Source organism: Gorilla gorilla, chromosome X (genome assembly GCF_029281585.2).
Source record: "Gorilla gorilla gorilla isolate KB3781 chromosome X, NHGRI_mGorGor1-v2.1_pri, whole genome shotgun sequence".
In the NCBI taxonomy this organism is placed as follows: domain Eukaryota; kingdom Metazoa; phylum Chordata; class Mammalia; order Primates; family Hominidae; genus Gorilla; species Gorilla gorilla.
The window spans coordinates 17,444,265-17,464,312 of NC_073247.2; the positions used below are offsets into that span (position 1 = coordinate 17,444,265).

Consider the following 20,048-nt stretch of genomic DNA (forward strand, 5'->3'; position numbering starts at 1 on the left):
TCAAGAATCAATTCTGGGCCATCTTAGCCAATGAATATTTTTACAGATAGGGATGGTCAGTGATCGTGGTACTGAGAAGTTGCCAAAAGCAAATGGGAAGACTGTTGGTGCAGCAGAAAGTGTGAATTGTATTCTACAATCTTGCTTTCTTGTCTCTTGATAAAACTGCTCCATTTTCCATTCCCAAGTCCATTCACCAGCCTCAGGACATCCAGATGTGGACCTCAAAGCAACTGCTAACACTAATAGAATCCTTGCTTCTTAAAAAACCCAAGCAACTTAAAGCAGACACCATATATGCAGAAATCAAGGAGCACGTGCAGAGGATAAAATATTTTTGGGCAAGAAACAAAGACTGGTGGCTGAGGGTTGTTTCTCAATTAAAATTATTTTAATTAATACCTAATGTTATATAATGCTATAACACAATGTTATCATGCATAAAATGTCATAATTTGTTATGTCGTGTAATAGTATGGTACCCTCCAAAGTGTGTCTCCTTACAGCTAAATTAGCATGCATTCAACAGCACACATTAACATACCATGATTAAAGTATTTCAAAATAAATACCATGCAGGATATTCTTTTATTTTGTTTAGCTCCTCAAATTATAGGTGGTCACTCTCTGTCCCCCATCACCTCCTCCACACACATCTGAAGGACACTCAGAAAGATACTCTCCATGAACATACTGGTGAAAAAAAGCAAGTGAAATTCCCGATTACAGTGTTCTAGATCCTGAGCAAGTTTGTTCCACAAAATCCTTGTAGATAAAAAATAAAATGGATAAATAAGCTGCTCCCACTTTGGAAATAAAGACAATAGCATAAAACGGTAATGAATGGTTGGTCTATAGGCACAAAAGGCATATTTAAGGAATGGGATATGAGGGGGAAGATATGTATAATAGAATCATTTTATTGGAAAATGAAACAGGGCACCTAGTTCCTGCTAAGCCTTTTCCAGAGACGGACAATTGATGCTAGGTCCCTGCAGAAAGCCAATAGGGCATTGCTGATAGGCGAGGACTAAGCAAAGCTTGGCTTCCAGTGCTTTTTTTTTAATTAATTAAAGAAATATGTTTATTATATTTAAATAAAATTTTAAAGCTTGAAAATATCAAAAAGGAGAAAGGATCGATAAAAATTGTCAAAGCAATTCTTTAAAAAGAGGCAAACGGTAGCTCTAGAATTAAAATTATAATAATCAGTATGAAATTTTTTTTCTATAGTTGAACTTTGGCTTCTGCTTTTAAAAACTATATTTTTTCTTTATTTTCTGATTTATTTTAGATTGAGGGGTTACATGTGCAGGTTTGTTACTTGGGTAGATTGCAAACCCAGGTCATGAGCATAGTACCCGATAGGTAGTTTTTCTTCTTTTCTTTTCTTTTCTCATTTCTCTTCTCTTCTCTTCTTCTTCTTTCTTTCCTTCCTTCCTTCCTTTCCTTTCTTTCCTCTCCTCTCCTCTCTTCCTTTCCCCTCCCCTCCCTCCCTCCCTTCTTCCTTCCTTCTTCTCTTTTCTTTTCTTTTCTTCTCTTTTCTTTTCTCTGAGACAGGGTCTTGTTCTGTTATCCAGGCTAGAGTGCAGTGGTAAAATCATGGCTCACTGCAGCCTCAACCTCCTAGGCTAAAGTGATCCTTCCACCTTAGCCTCTGCAGGAGCTGAGACTGCAGGCATGTGCCACCATACCTGGCTAATGTTTTAAATATTTCGTAGAGAAGGGGTCTTGCTCTGTTGCCGAGGCTGGTCTTGAACTCCTGGGCTCAAGAGATGCTCTCGCCTTAGCCTCCCAAATTGCTGAGATTACAGGCATGAGCCAAAGTGCCTGGCCTCCTTTTACAATATTAACTTCCTCCTTTGTTGTTGACCATTAGCACCTCCAATGGTAGTTCTGTTATCAGTTTTGCAGCACTCAAGGTGCATTACAGCCGGCCCTCTGTATCCATGGGTTTCGCATCTGAGGATTCAACCAACTATCGATGAAGATTAAAAAAAAAACAACAACAAGACTGATTATGTCTGTACTGAACACGTATGTCCTTTTATTCTTGTCATTATTCTGTAAACAAGAGAGTATAGCAACTATTTACATACTATTTACATTGTATGAGGTATTCTAAGTAATATAAAGATGATTTAAAGTATATGGGAGGATTGTGTAGTTTATATGCAAGTACCACGACATTTTATAACAGGGACTTGGACATCTGTGGATTTTGGTATCCACAGGGTTCCTGGAGCCAATCCCCCACAGATACCAAGGGAAAACTGCACTCTCTCCTTTGCATGGTGCTTTATTTCCCACTAGAGAAAGCATGAAAAACAGATGCTGTGTGATACTCATCTCCACATCACCCACACAACCCAGCATGAGACCGACAAAAGCTCAAGGCTCCATAAATTGATGTTGAATTGGATTGAAGCTGAGCTTCAGCATCAACTAAATTCAAATCTTCACCCAAATCCTACGTGGCGCAGAAATATTGACGGATAAGATGATGTGATGTCTGGGAATTACTTCAAAATGAGTCAGTTGGTGGGGGGTAATTGAAACAAGATTGGTCAGCAGTTGAGAACTATTGAAGCTGAGTTACATCATGTTCATTGCCATTATTTTCTCCATGTTGTACATGTTTCTGTTTTTTGATTTAAAAAGGTTAGGAAGAAACCCCAATGTTTTAAAACTGGCAGGTGTTTAATAAAACTTTCTCTATATACTTATTGCTATGGCTTATCTACTAATAAGTGCTTCTTACCGTGGTTATTCCCATATTCTTGAATCAGCCGATATAGCATTTTTAGTGCCATTGTTAGTATAAAAAAAAATTAAAAGTTTCATCAGAGAGTCTCGCTTGAAAAATGCCTTCTGTTCCAAGAACTGGAAATAATTACAAAGCCATTTTTTAACCTATAAATCCCAACCCCGATTTAAAAGTTATTTTTTCATTTTCCCTATGTTTTAAGGGAAAAGTAACCTCAGCCCCATCATTTCATATATTTTACTTCTTGGGCCATTTTAGAAATCATCTATTCCAGTCCAAAATTTTAGAGATGTGAAAATTGAGGTCAAGAAACATTTTTGCCTTTCCCCAAATCGTAGAGTCAATCGGAAAAAAGGCAAGGATTGGACACAGACCTTCAGATTAGGATTTTAAAATTCGTATATTCATTTTACAAGAGTTTGGTGCACATCTGCTGGATGCCGGGCAGAATAAACAATGCAGCCAAAGTCCAGGCCTTCATGGTGACTGGCAATTCTGTTCCTAGGATTACACCCAAAAGAAATGAGGACTTACAGACACACACACACACACACCCCCAAGAGAAATGAGAACTTATGGATACACACACACACACACACATACACACACGCACATACCCAAGAGAAATGATAACTTATGGAGACACACACATACACACACACACACAAATACACACACACAAGCATATACCCAAGAGAAATTAGAACTTACGGAGCCACACACACACACACAGACACAATGTGTACACAGGTGTTCATAGTGTAACTGCCTAATGTGTTCCTCCTGCCAACTGCAAATATAAAATAAACTCACCCAGACATGGCACTGCAGTAAAGAAAGAGCTTAATTGGCGTGAGGTCAGCCATTCCAGAATTATTACTCAAATCAATATCCCCGAAGGCTTGGAGGTTGGAGGTTTTTCCAAGATAGTTTGGTGGGCAGGGACTAGTGTAGGGGGCATGCTATTGGTTGGGGATGCCATGATAGGGGTGTGGTAAGTGGTCCTCATGCACTGAGTCCACTTCTGGGTGGAGGCTACAAGACTGGTTGAGTCACAGGTCCAGGTGGAGCCATCTGATTGTCAGAAATGCAAAAACCTGAAAAGACATCTCAAAAGGCCAATCTTAGGTTCTGCCATAGTGATGTTATCTGCAGGAGTAATTGGGGAAGTTGCAAATCTTGCAACCTCCAGAATGATGCCTGGTAATTATTTGGAATTCAAGCCCCTCTCATCCTTCTAACTTGGTGGCTTTTCATCAGTTTTCCAAAAACAGTTTAGTTTGGGGGAAGGGCTATTATCTTTTAAACTATAAGCCAAATTTGTCCCAAAGTTAGCTTGGCCCATGCCCAGGAATGAGCAAAAATGGCCAACCTGCGAGGCTACAAGCGGGACAGAGTCAGCCATGTCAGATTTCTCTCACTGTCATACTTTTGCAAAGGCAGTATTATTCATAATAGCCAAGAGATGGAAACAACACAAATGTCCATTGCCTGGCGAAAGGATAAACAAAATGTGGTCCATCCATACAATGGAATATGATCCAGCCACAAAAAAGAATGATGTTCTGATACATTGGCAACATGGTGGAACCTTGAAAACACGAGGTTCAGTGAAAGAAGCCAGGCACAAAAGGTCATGTAACTGCCCAAGGGGTTCACCTTGCCCGCTGCCTAGACATAGCCGATTTATCAAGACAGAGGAATTACAATAGAGAAAGAGTAATTCACACAAAGATGGCTGTGCGGGAGAACGGAGTTTTATTATTACTCAAATCAGTGTCCCCAAGAACTTGGGGATCAGAGTTTTTAAGGATAATTTAGTGGGTAGGGAGACAGTGAATCGGGAGTGTTGATTGGTTGGCTTGGGGATGAAATCATACGGAGCAAATCTGTTCTCTTCTGCTGAGTCAGTTCCTGGGTGGGGGCCACAGAACTGGTTGGCAGGTCCAGATGGGGCCATCCGGTTGTTAGAAATTCAAAAACATGAAAAAAAATCTCAAAATGTTGGTCTTAGGCTCACAATAGTGATGTTACCTTCAAGAGTAATTGGGGAAGTTGCAAATTTTATGATCTCTGGAATAATGGCTGGTAATATTTAGAACTCCAGCCCCTTTCATCTTGACTTGTTGGCTGGTGGTCTTTCATTTGTTTTACAAGAACAGTTTAGCCTTTCGGGAAGGGCTATTATTTAAACTATATATTAAATTCCTTCCCAAAGCCAGTTCAGCCTACGCCCAGTAATGAATAAGGACAGTTTAGAGGTTATGAGGCAAGAAAATAGAATCTGGAGGCAAGAAACAGAAGGCCGATTCACACTTCAGCTATGACAGGAAATATCCTCTCCATAGGGCGTAGGCCAAGTAAATAACTTTGTAACTTTACTTCATCCTCTTCATTTACATAGGGCGTACCCCAAGTAACCAATGGAATTGTCTAGAGGGTATTTAAATTCCCAAAAATTATGTAACAGGACCGTTGATCCCCTATGCTCGGGCCCACTCCCACACTGTGGAGTGTACTTTCGTTTTCAATAAATCCCTTTATTCCTTCCTTGCTTTGTGTGTGCATTTTGTCCAATTTTTTATTCAAGACGTCAAGAACCTGGACACCCTCCACTGGTGACAGTTAGAAATAAGATGATGTCAGCTAGGTCTGATGTCTTTCACTGTCGTAATTTTCTCAGTTATGATTTTTGCAAAGGTGGTTTCAGTCACAGGTTGTACGATTCCATTTATTTGAAGTGTCCAGAATAGGCAAATCCATCAAGACAGAAAGACAGACTATTGGCTGCCAGAGACTGGAGAGGGGAAGGAAAAGAAGGAGCTAATGAGTATGGGGTTTATTTTGGGCAGTGATGAAAGTGATCTAAAATACACTGTGCTGATGTTTGCCCAAACCTGTGAATATACTAAGAGGCATTCAATTGTACACATGAAATGGGTGAATTGGGTGGTATGTGAATGATATCTCAATATAGCTGTTCTATTTTTTAAGGAAAAATATAGAGTGCCATAAGTGCTATACAAAAAAATTAAATGGGGAGGAGATCAGGGAGTGGAGGTGGGTTAAGTTTTAGTTCAATGTCTTCCCAAAATTCCCTAAATTCCTATAAATTAGTAAATCATAAAAGATTCCTTGAATCAGGAGTCAAGTAATGCCACACCCAGAGCCAGCCACCACCCTCCTGGTACATTAATTAGATTGTACTACATCAGTACAGGTTTAAGAACCATTCAAATGCTTTGTGACTCCAGGAAATTCAGGGTGTAAGCAGGAGAATACTGCCTCCGAATCCATGGAAAATCCTGCCTTCAGAACCGGAATTTTATCTAAGGATTCACGCAATTTGGGTTTCACACTATTTGTACACTCAGGGGCTGTGCTTTGCAAATATAATGCCAGAAACACCAGAACCAAAATTAGGTGATTCAATACCAACTGGCCCACTGAAAGCATAGAGTCAAGAAATCAGTGCCTGAGCCATTATGGGGCTGGTACTTTTAAAAATGAATGAACTTGATATTTTTGCAAGTTTTATTATGGAAAAGTGCTTTTGGGTTGGTCAAAAGCCTTCAGAAATCGTTCTACAGCCCGGCTGTTCCCAGACCAAACTGAGGGTCAGACTGCTTATTCTAGAGGACCAATGAATGAGATGCAGATGAACTGGGAAAGAAGGGACTTTTTACTTCTGCAGCCAGTTACAGGGAGAAGGCCTGGAAATTATCACCAGACCAACTCAAAATTACAAAGTTTTCCAGAACTTCTATACCTTCTAAGCTATACATCTATGTGTAAAGTGTGCATTCATCTAAAGATATAAGCAATTAACTTCATTTAATCTATAAATAAGATTCGAGTCCTAAAGACCTTCCTCTGGAGCCTCAGTAAGTTTACTTAATCTAGATGGGTACAAGTGCTGGGGTGATTGCCCTTATTTTGTCTCCTGCTAACTCATGGAGGTTTGGGGAGTTCCTTTAGTCCCCAATAAAGCTTGTTTGTGGAAACTTAGGGAGTTTCTTCAGACCCCTAATAAAGCTGTTTAATCCTAAATAGGTCCTGCTAAGAATTACTTTGTTAAAATCTTCATGCTTTAAGGCCCAGGAAAGGTCTGGGCAGAACTCTTGGTGGGCTTTTGTTACATTCCAGCCTTTGTATGAGGGCACTGGCTCTATCAGCTTTTAATATTTAACTTCACCACTCGGTCAGTGCTGAAACAGTTGTTGTGGAGGCCTGTGTTAGTGAGACCTGGCCTTCCACAAGGCCCATCTGGAGGCAGCCTCTTGCCCCGTAATAATTCTCAGTGCCCACCTTCCTGGAGGGGTGACTCAGCGGTTCTGTCAGAGGCATGTGAACCAGAGCAACTCCATCTTGAATAGGATCTGGGTAAAATAAGGCTGAAACCTACTGGGCTGCATTCCCTGACGGTTAAGGCATTCTAAGTCACAGGGTGAGATAAGAGGTCAGCACAATATACCGGTCACAAAGACCTTGCTGATGCAGCAGGTTGCAGTAAAGAAGCCAGCCAAATCCCACCAAAACCAAGATGGTGAAGAGAGTGACCTCTGGTGGTCTTCACTGCTACACTCCCACCAGCGCCATGACAGTTTATAAACGCCATGGCAACGTTAGGAAGTTATGCTATACGGTCTAAAAAGGGGAGGCATGAATAATCCACCCCTTGTTTAGCATATCATCAAGAAATAACCATAAAAATGGGCAACCAGCAGCCCTTGGGGCTGAGCTGTCTATGATCAGAGTAGCCATTCCTTTATTCCTCTCCTTTCTTAATAAACTCATTTTCAATTTACTCTGCAGATTTGCTCTGAATTATTTCTTGTGCGAGATCCAAGAGCCCTCTTTTGGGGTCTGGATCCGGACCCCTTTCCTGTAACAGCCCTACAAACCGCCCTCAGCAGGACCTTTCACGTTCACTGAGAACTGCATTTGGAGTGCACCTACCACCTCCAACCCCACACCGCCCAGGGGCTCGGCGCAGGCTCTTCCCAGTTATGCTTTCATTACAGTGAAAAACCACAGCAGATGACAATTGCCCCCTCCGGCCACAGAAGTCTCAAAGAGGCAGCCCTGTATTTTAATAGAAATGTAATAAATTGTACCCCGAAGAAGAGACACCTTTGAAAGCATTCTAAAGGCTTAACTTGACCGCAAAGTAGAAAACTCAAGAAGTTGCCCAGGGCTCGGGTCTGACATGAACCTTTGATTTTTGCTATTTCTGTCATTGTGTTTGACTCTGAATTTAGTGTCTGCTCTCTCCCGGGCTTCCAGGGAAACTCGCATCCTGGAGGGCCATCAGCCCCAGGCATCCATGCAATCCACTGCTCAGAGGTGATAAAAAGGAGCAAGTATGAAATATAGTTTTAGAGGTGTCAGAAGAAAATAAATTGGGTTCACGTTGCGTTTTCTTATGCATCCGAATATCCTCAAAGCAGAATTTCATTGCCAATCTCAGACCTGTTAAGTTGCTTCATGCAAATTAAAAAAGTTTGCATGCAACCCTCCCTCCAGCTGCCTGCCAAGACCCACCCCATTTCATCCACCGTCCAGCCGAAATAAAATTAAAGGCTAAGAAGCCTGCTCCAGAGCAGTCACCTCTGATGTGGGAAACCTGAAAAACTGGAAATCACCAGCCAAGAAGAATTATACGTGTGAGCTTCACGTAGGTGGGGTGTGATGGATGTGGACAGAGCAGCAGAGAGAAAGCCCAGCGAGCATATGCTAAAAAACCTGGGAAGAAAAATGCAAAATCCAGCAGCCTTAGAGGTGGCCTGAGGAAAGAGTTTAGGTTAGAAACATCTGTGCCCTAAGAATAATGGGCATCTATGTTCCTCCAAGAACATCAGGATAACCAAGGAGTATTAAACACCAAGTTAAGAAGGAAACACGATAAAGAAACCAGCTTAAGCTCAAGGAAATTAGAGACTCGGGGGTTCATTTTGCAGCAACTGCTGAGTGTGTGAATGGAAATGAATTTCTTAACATCACTGAGCTTTCGTTGTAAAGGAGAGGCAGTAATACCTACCTTGCAGGGTTACTAGATTGTTATATATGTGACAGCAACTAAGACAGACTGCTTAATAGCATACATTGGATATCGTGACCCACAGAAAATGTTCTAAATGGGGGTCGGCAAACTATGCTCATGGGCCAAATGTGGCCCACTGCTCATGTTTATAAATAAAGTTTTATTAAAACACAGTCACGCCCATTCATGACATACTGTCCACGGCTGTTTTCCTGCTGCAGCTGCAGAATTGAGCCATTGAGACAGATACCATATAGCCCAAAAAGTGGAATATATTTACTACCTGGCTTTTACAGAAAATGTTTGTTGATCCCTGGTCTAGAACATCAGTTAATCACCAATCACTTGGGAATAGCAATAAGCTTCCATCTGTTGACCATCTGTTATGTCTGGTCATATGTGATTTCATTTAATCTTATAGGTATTACGATCTCCATTCTAATTTTGAGAAAACTGAGGTTCTCAGGTGTTATTTTCCCAAAGTCATGCCATTGAAAACACCAACATTCTGATTTCAAAGTCAATTCTACACTGATTCTCAGTGGCATTTTTATGAAAAAGTAAGGATACAATGCAGGAAGAGGGGAAAAATGTCCTAGGGCAACCTCGTTGGTCTGCATAGTGTTCTTTCTTTTTCATCTGCCATCTGCAGTGGAACCACCACGAAAAGGCAGATTTTCAAAGACAAAACTGTGAACCTGATTTCTCGAAACCCAGCGAGGTCAGGCTCCTCCAGTCTCATCTCTTTTGGTGCTCCCACTCTTCCCTCAGCTGGCTGGCTTTGGCTCTCTCCTATATCCCTAGCCCCTAAACATGCATATTCCTGGACCAAACCAATGGTCAGGCTGCTTATTCTCGTGGCCCAATAATGAGATGGAGATGAACTGGGAGAGAAGAGATTTTTCATTTCTGTAACCGGGTGCAGGGAGAAGACCTAGAAATTATCACTAGACCAACTCAAAATTACAAACTTTTCCAGAGCTTATATGCCTTCTAAGCTATATGTCTACGCATAAGTGTGTATTCATCTAAAGCTTTAAGTGATTAACTTCTTGTAATCCATAACTAAGGTCTGAGTCCTGGAGACCTTCCTCTGGAGCCTCAGTAAACTGACTTAATCCAAATGGGTCCAGGTGCTGGGGTGATTACCCTTATCTCATCTCCTGCTAAAGAATGGGGGTTTGGGGAGTTTCTTCAGACCCCCAATAAAACTGTTTAATCCTAAAAGGGTCCTGTTAAGATTTCCTTCATTATCTTGTCATGCTTCAAGGCCCAGGAGAGGCCTGGGCAAAACTCTTGGTGGACTTTTGTTACATTCCAGCCTTTGTATAAGGACACTGGCTCTATCAGCTTTTAATATTTAACTTCACCACTCAGTCAGTGCTGAAACAGTTGTTACGGAGGCCTGCCTGCTCAGCTGTTAGTGAGACCTAGCCTGCCACATGCATATCCAAGTATTCCCTAGTTAACTCTTAGTTAACACTTTCAAAATATCAACTGGAATGTCGCTTCTTCAAATGAACCATCTCTCCCCCAAGACTGAGTCAAATCCCCTTATAAGATACATATACATGCATATATATTTGCATGTATAAATGTATACATATTCATGTATCTGTATCCTTCACTGCACTTAGAAGAGTTGTAAATTCACATTTATTTGTGTAATTATTTAACTAACCACTGAGGTAGGAACCCATCTAGTTTTGATGGTCCTTGTATTCCTAGCAAATGTTACAGCACCTGCCTCAGAGTGGGAATGTAATAAATATTTTTTGGATTTTTAAAAATGCAGATCTTTGTAAAAATGGAGAAGACCATCATTCTCAACACTGAACCATTGGATACAATAGAAAATGTAAAGGCCAAGACCCAGGATAAGGAAGGAATTTCTCCTGACCAGCAAAGACTGATCTTCGCTGTCAAGCAACTGGAAGATGGACATACTTTGTCTGACTACAACATTCAAGAGGAGTCCACTCTTCATCATGTGTTGAGATTTCATGGTGGTGCTAAGAAAATGAAGAAGTCTTATGCCATTGCCAGAAAGAATATGCATTACAGAAAGAAGATTAAGCTGGCTGTCCTGAAAAACTCCAAGGTGCATGACAATGGCAAAATTGGTTGCCTTCATGGGAAGTGCCTTTTAGATGAATGTGGTGCAGGAGGTTTTATGGCCAGCCACTTTGACAGGCATTATTGTGGCAAATGTTGTCTTATTGCTTCAACAAACCAGACAAGTAATCGCGTATGAGTTAATAAAAGACATGAACTAAGAAAATAAAAGTCATAGGTTGAAATAGAGATTGTTCAGCCAGTTGACATAAGGTAGAGCACTGACAAAGAGAAGCTGCTCACCTTTAGTGGTGGTTATGTTCGGAGCTAGCAGAAAAGCCTCCTGACTTCCTCCAGGACTCAGGGAAGGCAGGGGAAGGAGGACTTTGGTGTCTTAGTCCCTTCTTACCTCTTTGGCATTACTTCCTTCCCTCTCAACCTCGCACCTTATAATCTACTAACTCCAAACCAACAGGAACTCTCCTCCCACGCCCTACATTCAAACACCCTAGGTTTACATGTGCAGGCGCGCATGCACACACACACACACACACACACACACACACACACACACACAAAGGCTGTTATCTCCCAACTTCCTGAGAAATGCTTATGCAGGATTCTAAATCCTGAGCTCCTTCCAGGGGTTGCCTTGAGCCTTTGCTTCTTCAAGAGCCCCTCCCTAACCCGAATGCCTCGATACTGAGCTCTGGGCTGTCTGTGTGTACTGCTGTTTGCCATGTAAAATCCCTCCATTGAACACATCTGTCTACTTGCCCATCTATCCCAAAGGTCTAGGGGTACATCAATATCAAGGGCCATGTCTTTTCTTGGGATTCCCAGGGTAGCCTCTAATTAAGAAAAATTCACTTATTTGAACCAACTTCCCCAAATAGAAAGTTCTAAAAAACGAGGAATCAACAGAAAATTAAGTTCCAGTTTCCTCCTTCGCCTCTCCTGCCCCAAAAGTACTCTTTTTGGCTGGACTCTTCTTCCATTTTCCCCTTCTGACTGCCTCCAATGTCTCCAGCAGAATGACAGAGAAGCTGTCCAGGCTGCAGAGAGGAGTGGTAGCAACTGGATCTCGCCTCAGAAGGTGGGGACAGGGTAGGCAGAGGGAGAATGCATCTCGCTGGAAATGCCAATGCCGCATGGGCCAGGAACTGCAGAGAGAGCTTCCCTTACTGAAGGAACGAAGTCAGAAAACTGGGAATTGGTACCTTCCAAGAGAGGGAGAGCCAGCAGGTTGGAGAGAGGGTGTGTGAGGTGGTGTCAGGCTAGTGGACACTGCATATAAAGAATGTCAGAATATAAATGTTTATTTGTTACAGAGTCCTGGTTTCGGGTGACTCCAGATGGAAAGTGCCTACTGGCGGGTGTTTTGCCTCTCTGCACGGGCACGAGGGTGCTGATAGTTGCTTCTGTCACTTGTTTCATTCCCACGGGAGCATGCTTGCACTTCCCAGGTTAGGCTTTTGGTCAGGTTTGGGCTTGTGGAATTGTTTCAAATTTTTGACATTATGGTTTTGCAATACCTAGCTTGCCAGGACGCTTGCCCCCAAGCAAGTTCTTCTCTATCTGCCCCACACAGATGAGGTTGTGTGCATTTTTACCATTACTCTCCGGCGGACCATTCAAATACAAACATACTATATTTGTATCTCAATCACTTGCACTTGAGTCTGCTTTTAAGATTTTTTTTTTCTTGCCCACTCAGCAGGTAAATGCCTTGTTTGTGATCACCAAAGTCAAGTGTTTAGACAACCTGCTCAGGCCCATTATTTTCCCCGTTTATTTGATGTCTTTAAAAAAATTTTTTTTAAATATTGGTTATAGTGGCTCACACCTGAAATCCAGCACTTTGGGAGACTGAGACAAGATGATTGCTTGAGCCCAGGAGTTCAAAACCAGCCTGGGCAAGAGAGTGAGACCCTGTCTCTATAAAAAATTTAAAAATTAGCTGGGTATGGTGGCATGTGCCTATAGTTCCAGCTTCTTGGGAGGCTGAGGCAGGAGGATCACTTGAGTCCAGGAGGTTGAGGCTGCTGTGAGCTATGATTGCACCACTGCACTCCAGCTGAGTGAGAGAGTAAGACCTTGTCTCAAAAATAAAATAAAATTAAATTAAATTTTAAAAAAATAACCACTTAAGATAACCTGCTAAGTCCCATTATTTTCCCCATTTATTTGATAACTTAAAGAGAATCATTTAGAATAGAAAAAAGTAAGTGACAAAAAAAGAAAAATAAATAAAAAGGAAAAATGAAAGAAAAATTTTTAAAGAAAAACAGGAAAAAAAAGAAAATTTAAAAAGTGAGTGACAAAGTGAAAATATTTGGCTTATCTTCTGAGAGGGGAGGAATTTGAGACTGTAACAAACATAAAGAAAGGACATCTATGCGTAAGAAAAAATTATATAATTAATTACCCAGATGCATGAGGTCTAAATGTTCCTGAGTTTGCCTAAATGTCATAGTTATGCTAATGACATGTATTCTATTTTATTTTTACTTAGAGACAGAACTGAAGTTTGGGTGGCTGCCAACAAGTTGTTGAGCTTGAAAGCGATGCTATAAATTTCCAAGGACATGATTGCAGTTGCATCGGATGTACTTGTCTACTCAGCTGATGTTCAAGTTCAAAATAGAGCTACATTCTGAACATGGGCAATGTTCTTAAAGGAGAATTTTCAGGGTGTCTTAATATTGTTTGACCTCAGGCAGAATGAGCCAAAGGCAGTGGGGTGTAGGAAGAACATGAGACTTCATCTCTGGGAAATGAGCTCCACCACTCAACAGCGTAAGAACTTGTTATGATGGTTAATATTGAGTGTCAACTTGATTGAATTGAACGATGCAAAGTACTGTTCCTGGGTGTGTCTGTGAGGGTGTTGCCAAGGAGATTAACATTTGAGTCAGTGAACTGGGAGAGGCAGACCTACTACCCTTAATCTGGGTAGGCACCATTCAATCAGCTGCCAATGCAGCTAGGATAAAAGCAGGTAGAGGAACATGGAAAAACTAGACTGGATGAGTCTTCTGGCCTCCATCTTTCTCCCATGCTGAATGCTTCCTGCCCTTGAACATCAGACTCCAAGTTCTTCAGTTTTTGAACTCTTGGACCTATACCAGTGGTTTGTCAGGGGCTCTGGGGCATTTGGCCACAGACTGAAGGCTGCACTATCACCAGCTTCCCTACTTTTGAGGTTTTGGGACTCAGACTGGCCTCCTTGCTCCTTGGCTTGTAGACAGCCTATTGTGGGACCTCACCTTGTGATCATGTGAGTCAATACTCCTTAATAAACTCCCCTTTATATATACCTCTATCCTATTAGTCCTGTCCCTCTAGAGAACCCTGAGTAATACACCTGGGCATGTCCCTTAGCACCTTGGATGAATCCTTAGGTCTGTGAAATAAGGGAGCTGGAGTTGATGGTCTCTAGAATGATTTCTTTTCCCAAAGTTCCCTGGTATTATTACTTACAGAAAGATAACAAAATGTAACGAAATGTAACAAAAATAGGAAGCAAATTATAACCAAGGCTGAGCCTGTTCATTTCCACTGAGGTATCTCTGGGGTTTGTGAAAATATAGGAGAGGGTATTGAAGAAAGAGTGCCATGAAAACTGAAACAGAGGAAGTCCAGAGTCCTCTCAGACTCTGGGAAAGCCACACACATTATGTGACACACACTTCTTTATATTCAGATAGAGGCAATCTGACATGCACTTCATACATGGATTTGATAACAGGCCATTTTGAAAATGGGGAAAAATAGCCACATAGAATTATATACAATGATGTTAACTGTACTAATATTGTTAATCTTATAATATTGTTAAATATGTTCAAATTTATGTTGCTACTTCCACTCCAAGGACTACTACATTTTTGTATCAAAGGAGCAGAGCATAACACCATTTCTCTTACTGAGTCAATTGGACTGAGCTCACCCCACATGTGCTAGAGGAATCAATCTTCATGCAGTGGGATGTCCAGTAGGGCACGTGGATCTAAGGGAGAATATTGAAAGCCAATACAAAATCCATATGAAATTGTATGACAATTAAGACAGAACAAATTGGAATATTAGATTTCTTTTACATTTCAGAATTTTAACTGCTATTGAGTCCATCAGAAATAAACCTACAAAAACAATGTCTTCATATTGATGAGCTTTGTTACAGATATCTCCTGTTTCCAGACCAAAGCAATGGAAAACAATGAAGAAAAGGAAAAAATTAGGCCAGGCACAGTGGCCCATGTCAATAAACTCAGCGCTTTGGGAGGCTGAGGTGGGAGGACCACTTGAGGCCAGGTGCTTGACACCAGCCTGGGCAACACTGTGAGACCCTGTCTCCTCATAAAACAGAAAAAATAGCTGGGCATAGTGGCATGCATCTGTAGTCCCAGCTACTTGGGAGGCTGAGGTGGGAGGATTGCTTAAACCCAGGTGTTGGAGGCTATATGATTGCACTACTGCATTCCAGCCTGGGTGACAAAGCAAGATCCTGTTCCAAAATAAAATAAAATAAAAGTCTGTCTTTGATAAGGTGAAGAACCATAGAAATACTAAAGCACAATCTATGAAGAAAGACTGTCAAGCCAAATAAAAGTTGAACAGTGTGAAGGGGAGGTACTAAGAGAGGGAGAACACCTCTGATATGTTCTCCAGAATTGGTGGCAAAACCCCTAAGGCAAAACTTTGCTTGAAAAGACAAAGTGGGGATTCAAAGGAAGAATGCAGAAAAGAATGAGGAAAGCAGGAATGATCATGGAAACTTTCAGACATAGTGAGATGTAGGCTACAAACATGGTGTGACAGAAGAGATATGACAAACGGCAGCTGCTTGGCAAGGCTGGTTTACTGAGCAGAAAAGAGTTAATTTTTTCACCCTATCGAAAAAACATAATGGAGTTTCTTTTGAGGCAGAGAAACTCCTTCCTAACTGTGAGCAATGTCATGTCATAACAGAGAACTGATGGGGGGAAAAGTGCTAAGAGATGACAAAATAATGGCATAGGGGATCCAAGGTATGTATAATTGGTACTCTCATAAAAAGAAGGGAAAATACTATAGGAAAAAAGTCAAAATATGGAAAAAAAGAAGATGTGACAAGAAATGACAGGAAGGGCAAAAAACTGTGAAGGAATCTGAAATCTTTGCATAGACTTATGAGAATATTATGAGGAATCTCAGTTTCAAAGAGGCATGGCTTTCTTTTTTTTTTAAAGCTCAGAATAATAAAGAAGTCATTTATTTACACGTGGAACAAGAACAGAGAATGGACATGCAATTCTCAAAACTGAAAACTAGACAGTACAATGGCAAATCATCCTAATGAATACAAGAAGGCTGACATTTCAACAGAAATTATCATGACCACAAAAAAACCCTGTAAATGTACCTAGGTATGACAAGTACATGTACCAAATAGGAAAGGTAAAGTGCACAGTCAACCAAAATATAGAAAGCCTTTGCAGAAAAGTGTAGAAAAAGTATCAGGAAGTCTTAATCCCAGAACGAGGTAAGGGATCTAAAAATATGAAAGGAGGCTGGGCATGGTGGCTCACACCTGTAATTTCAGCACTTTCGGAGACCAAGACATGAAAATTGCTTGAGTCCAGGAGTTCGAGACCAGCCTGGGCAACATGGCAAAACCCCATCTCTAAAAATTATACAAAAATTAGCCAGTTGTGGTGGTGCATGCCTGTAGTTCCAGCTACCTGGGAGGCTGAGGTGGGAGAATCACTTGAGTCTGGGAGGTGGAGGTTGCAATGAGCTGAGATCATGCCAGTGCACTCCAGCCTGGGTGACAGAGCAAGACTGTGTCACAAAAACAATAAAAAATAAAAATAGAAATATGAAAGGCATCAATAATGGGCTTTGAGTTAATATTATAGCTAGAAGAACAAGGAGAAAAGACCTCATCTTGGGTCTTATAGCATCAGCCAAATATGAGAGGTGCTCACAGGTCCTTCTCTGAAGATTATTCTCAAGCCCTTTCTTCCTCAGGGCCAGAGAGTTAACAGTTCTTATTGGTTCTTTCTAGCTACCACTGTCTTTTCCATCTTTTGATGTTCTCTTTTTTTCTTTCCCACAAAGCCAAGCTACTAACAGTCATTCCTGATTCCCAATACAATACTCCTGGGTAAAGGTATACACTGCTGCTTAGTTATTTGAGGGCTTAGGTGCTAATCCATATGGGCAAATAGATACACTGTAATGAACTTGGGATATAAAACATTTTCCCCATCCAAAGGCATCTAACTACCTCTCCTCTGCCCTGGGGCACTTCACAGCTCCCCTTTTGCAGACATTTGTGTTTCTTTAGGTAAAGCTGACACTGTTTTTAGTTATTTTGTGCAATATGGAGGGAGGAGCATGAGAAACAAATAGCGGATTTCACTGAGTTTTTCCTCCCAAAAGGCCATTAATCAAAGGGTAGAACAATAGGTGGGAACTACTGTGCTCAGGTAACTGCTTGTCTGAGAAGTTGGGCATGTGTGGGAATCATTCCAACTTCCAACACATAGCTTGTCAGGTCCCCTGTGCACTACCAAGATCTCTTTGGGTCCTTGCTTCTAAAATTATGGAATGGCTGTGGTCTTTTCACAACCTACCCAAATTCATTGGAATAAAAAAATAGTTTCAATTTCCATTTTTTCCTCATATATATATATACATATATATGTGTATATATATACACATATATATGTATATATATACACATATATATGTATATATATATACATTTTTATACATATATATGTGTATATATATGTGTGTATATATATATGTGTGTGTGTGTGTATATTTTTTTTTTTGAGATGCAGTTTCGCTCTTGCTGCCCAGGCTGGAGTGGAGTGCCATGGGGTGATCTCGGCTCACTGCAACCTCAAACCTCCTGGGTTCAAGTGATTCTCCTGCCTCAGCCTCCCAAGTAGGTGGGATTACAGGTACTCGCCACCACACCCGGCTAATTTTTTGTATTTTTAGTAGAGACAGGGTTTCACCTTGTTGGCCAGGCTGGTCTTGAACTCTTGACCTCAAGTGATCCACCAGCCTTAACCTCCTAAACTGCTGGGATTACAGGCATGAGCCACCGCACAAGGCCCCTCCCATAATTCTTTTACTTAATGGTTTGACATCCTCTGCCTTTGCTGGTTTGGAAGTACTAACTGAAAAAAATAAATAAATAAACAAAATGCAACAATTATTGGCAGAAAATCCCACGATGGGATAAGTTTAACAACTTGTTTTGAGGGCAGGGCTGGGTTGTGTATTTGTTTGTAACTATAATTCTATATGTTCTATAGAATACTTGTCATATATGCTAGCTTTGGCTAGCCATATTAATCATAAAATGAAAATAGCTATCAATAATCATAGTCCTTCACAATATCAAGGTGTCCTATAGGGAGTACTGCAAATTCTAGGTGTTCCATCACCTACATAATGGTAAAAACCATTTACTAGTTGTTCTACAGCAAGACAGAATATCTCCTGGACTTTTATTTTCCTGCTTCTTCTCTTTCAGAATAACCTGCAGAGAGGTGATTGTGAAGTTAAAATATAGAAGAACATTAAAATCCTAAAACTATGAGGAAGTTACAAGAGAATCAAGTTGTGAAAGAAATATTTTCCAGCCTGAATAAGCTGCTTCTTAAATTTGTGAAAAGCTTACAATTTTTCTGGACTTATCATTGATAATGTTGAGAAATCATTTATAAAATAGTGCAGATTTCCATCTAGAAAACTGAAAATTAAAATGAACAAATGTTCTGATTTTTCAAAGATTAGAAGAACATGAATTGCACAAATGTGAGAACAAGAAGATGGGGTGTTGGGCAGTGTCAAATGCCTGCCACAGAGAAGTCAGGCAGAGGGAGTTGAGAAAGGACGCTGAGTTTGGGGATTAGAAGTTACGTGAGATTGCTGAGAAAGCAATTTAGCTTTGAGAAAACATGAGCTTAATGTCATCCCTGAGGATACTTTGAAAATGGATTATTTTAAGGATCATTGGTGAGTACTTAAGTCAGAAAGTGGAGGTCACGTTGAGTCAGAATGGGCTCATTTTGAGTAAGTCATGCCAGACTAAACTCATTTCACTGGACTGATAAGTACAAGAAATGTAGTAGACTAGAAGGATTGTATCTCCTTTGGAGCTAAAATAATTGACAAGCTTTTTCATCATAGTCTTGTGGACCTGGTGAGGATACAATTAAGATCAGCTTACAAGTATTGACACTGAGGAAAGAGATGGATGTCCACCTGGAGGGGTGTTTCTCACGGTCCCTCTCTGGCTGTCTCCTGTTGGCCATTTTAGCTAATGATTTGGATGAGTAAAAGGATGGTGTGGGAATCAGGGCTGCCAATTTGGGGAAGCTGGGATGACGAGATAATAATGCCTTGTATGACACAACTGAGACCAAAAGAAACCAGGAATGGAAAAGAGAAATGAAGAAACAAGCTTCAAAGGAGACTTGCTGGGCTAGATCAATGGACTGAAGCTAACAAGATGAAGATTGATAGCAGCAAAGTACTACTCTTGTTCAAATATACCAGCTACACAAGTACCAAGTAGGGGAGACAGGGATGAGGGGCTACACAATAAAAATAATCAGGGCAATTGACTGTCAGGGCAATATGAGACTTTAGTCTTTCTCCAGCCGAAAAAAAAAAAACCTCACAAAAAACAACCTCATATAACTTCCAACGATTGCAGTATAAATGTAGTGTTGAGCATAATGAAAGTAACCTCAATTTGTACCTCACTTTGAGTGATGGTTTTCATTAGAATAATCAAGAGCACATGCTAATTACTAAAAAGTATCTTTGATATTTATGCAAATTCACAATTAAGAATAAAATTTGATTAACCATGTAACTTTGGGGTTGGAAAAATGAATTTATTCAGTGTGAGTGGTATTATAGTCTCTGATGAACAGATCACCCACAGAGCTGTGGAGTTTTGTCCTGAGTGCCCAACAATATGTTTTCAGAGAAAGATGACTACTACGGCAAAGAACCAAAATGCAGACAGATGAATAAGTAGGAGAAAGGGAGAGGAGGGAAAAGAGGCTGGGAACTGGTGGGGAAAGGGTGGGGAATGAGGATCAAAGACTAAGCACGGTAGAGGGACACGCTCTGTATTTGAACTTTTTTTGATGATCCATATAG

At 40.8% G+C, this 20,048-nt stretch overlaps 1 pseudogene; it reads left to right on the forward strand.

Moving 5' to 3' along the window:
• Positions 1–10,599: 10,599 nt before the first annotated feature.
• On the forward strand, positions 10,600–11,054 carry LOC101133305 (ubiquitin-ribosomal protein eS31 fusion protein-like; annotated as a pseudogene).
• The last annotated feature ends 8,994 nt before the right edge of the window (positions 11,055–20,048 follow it).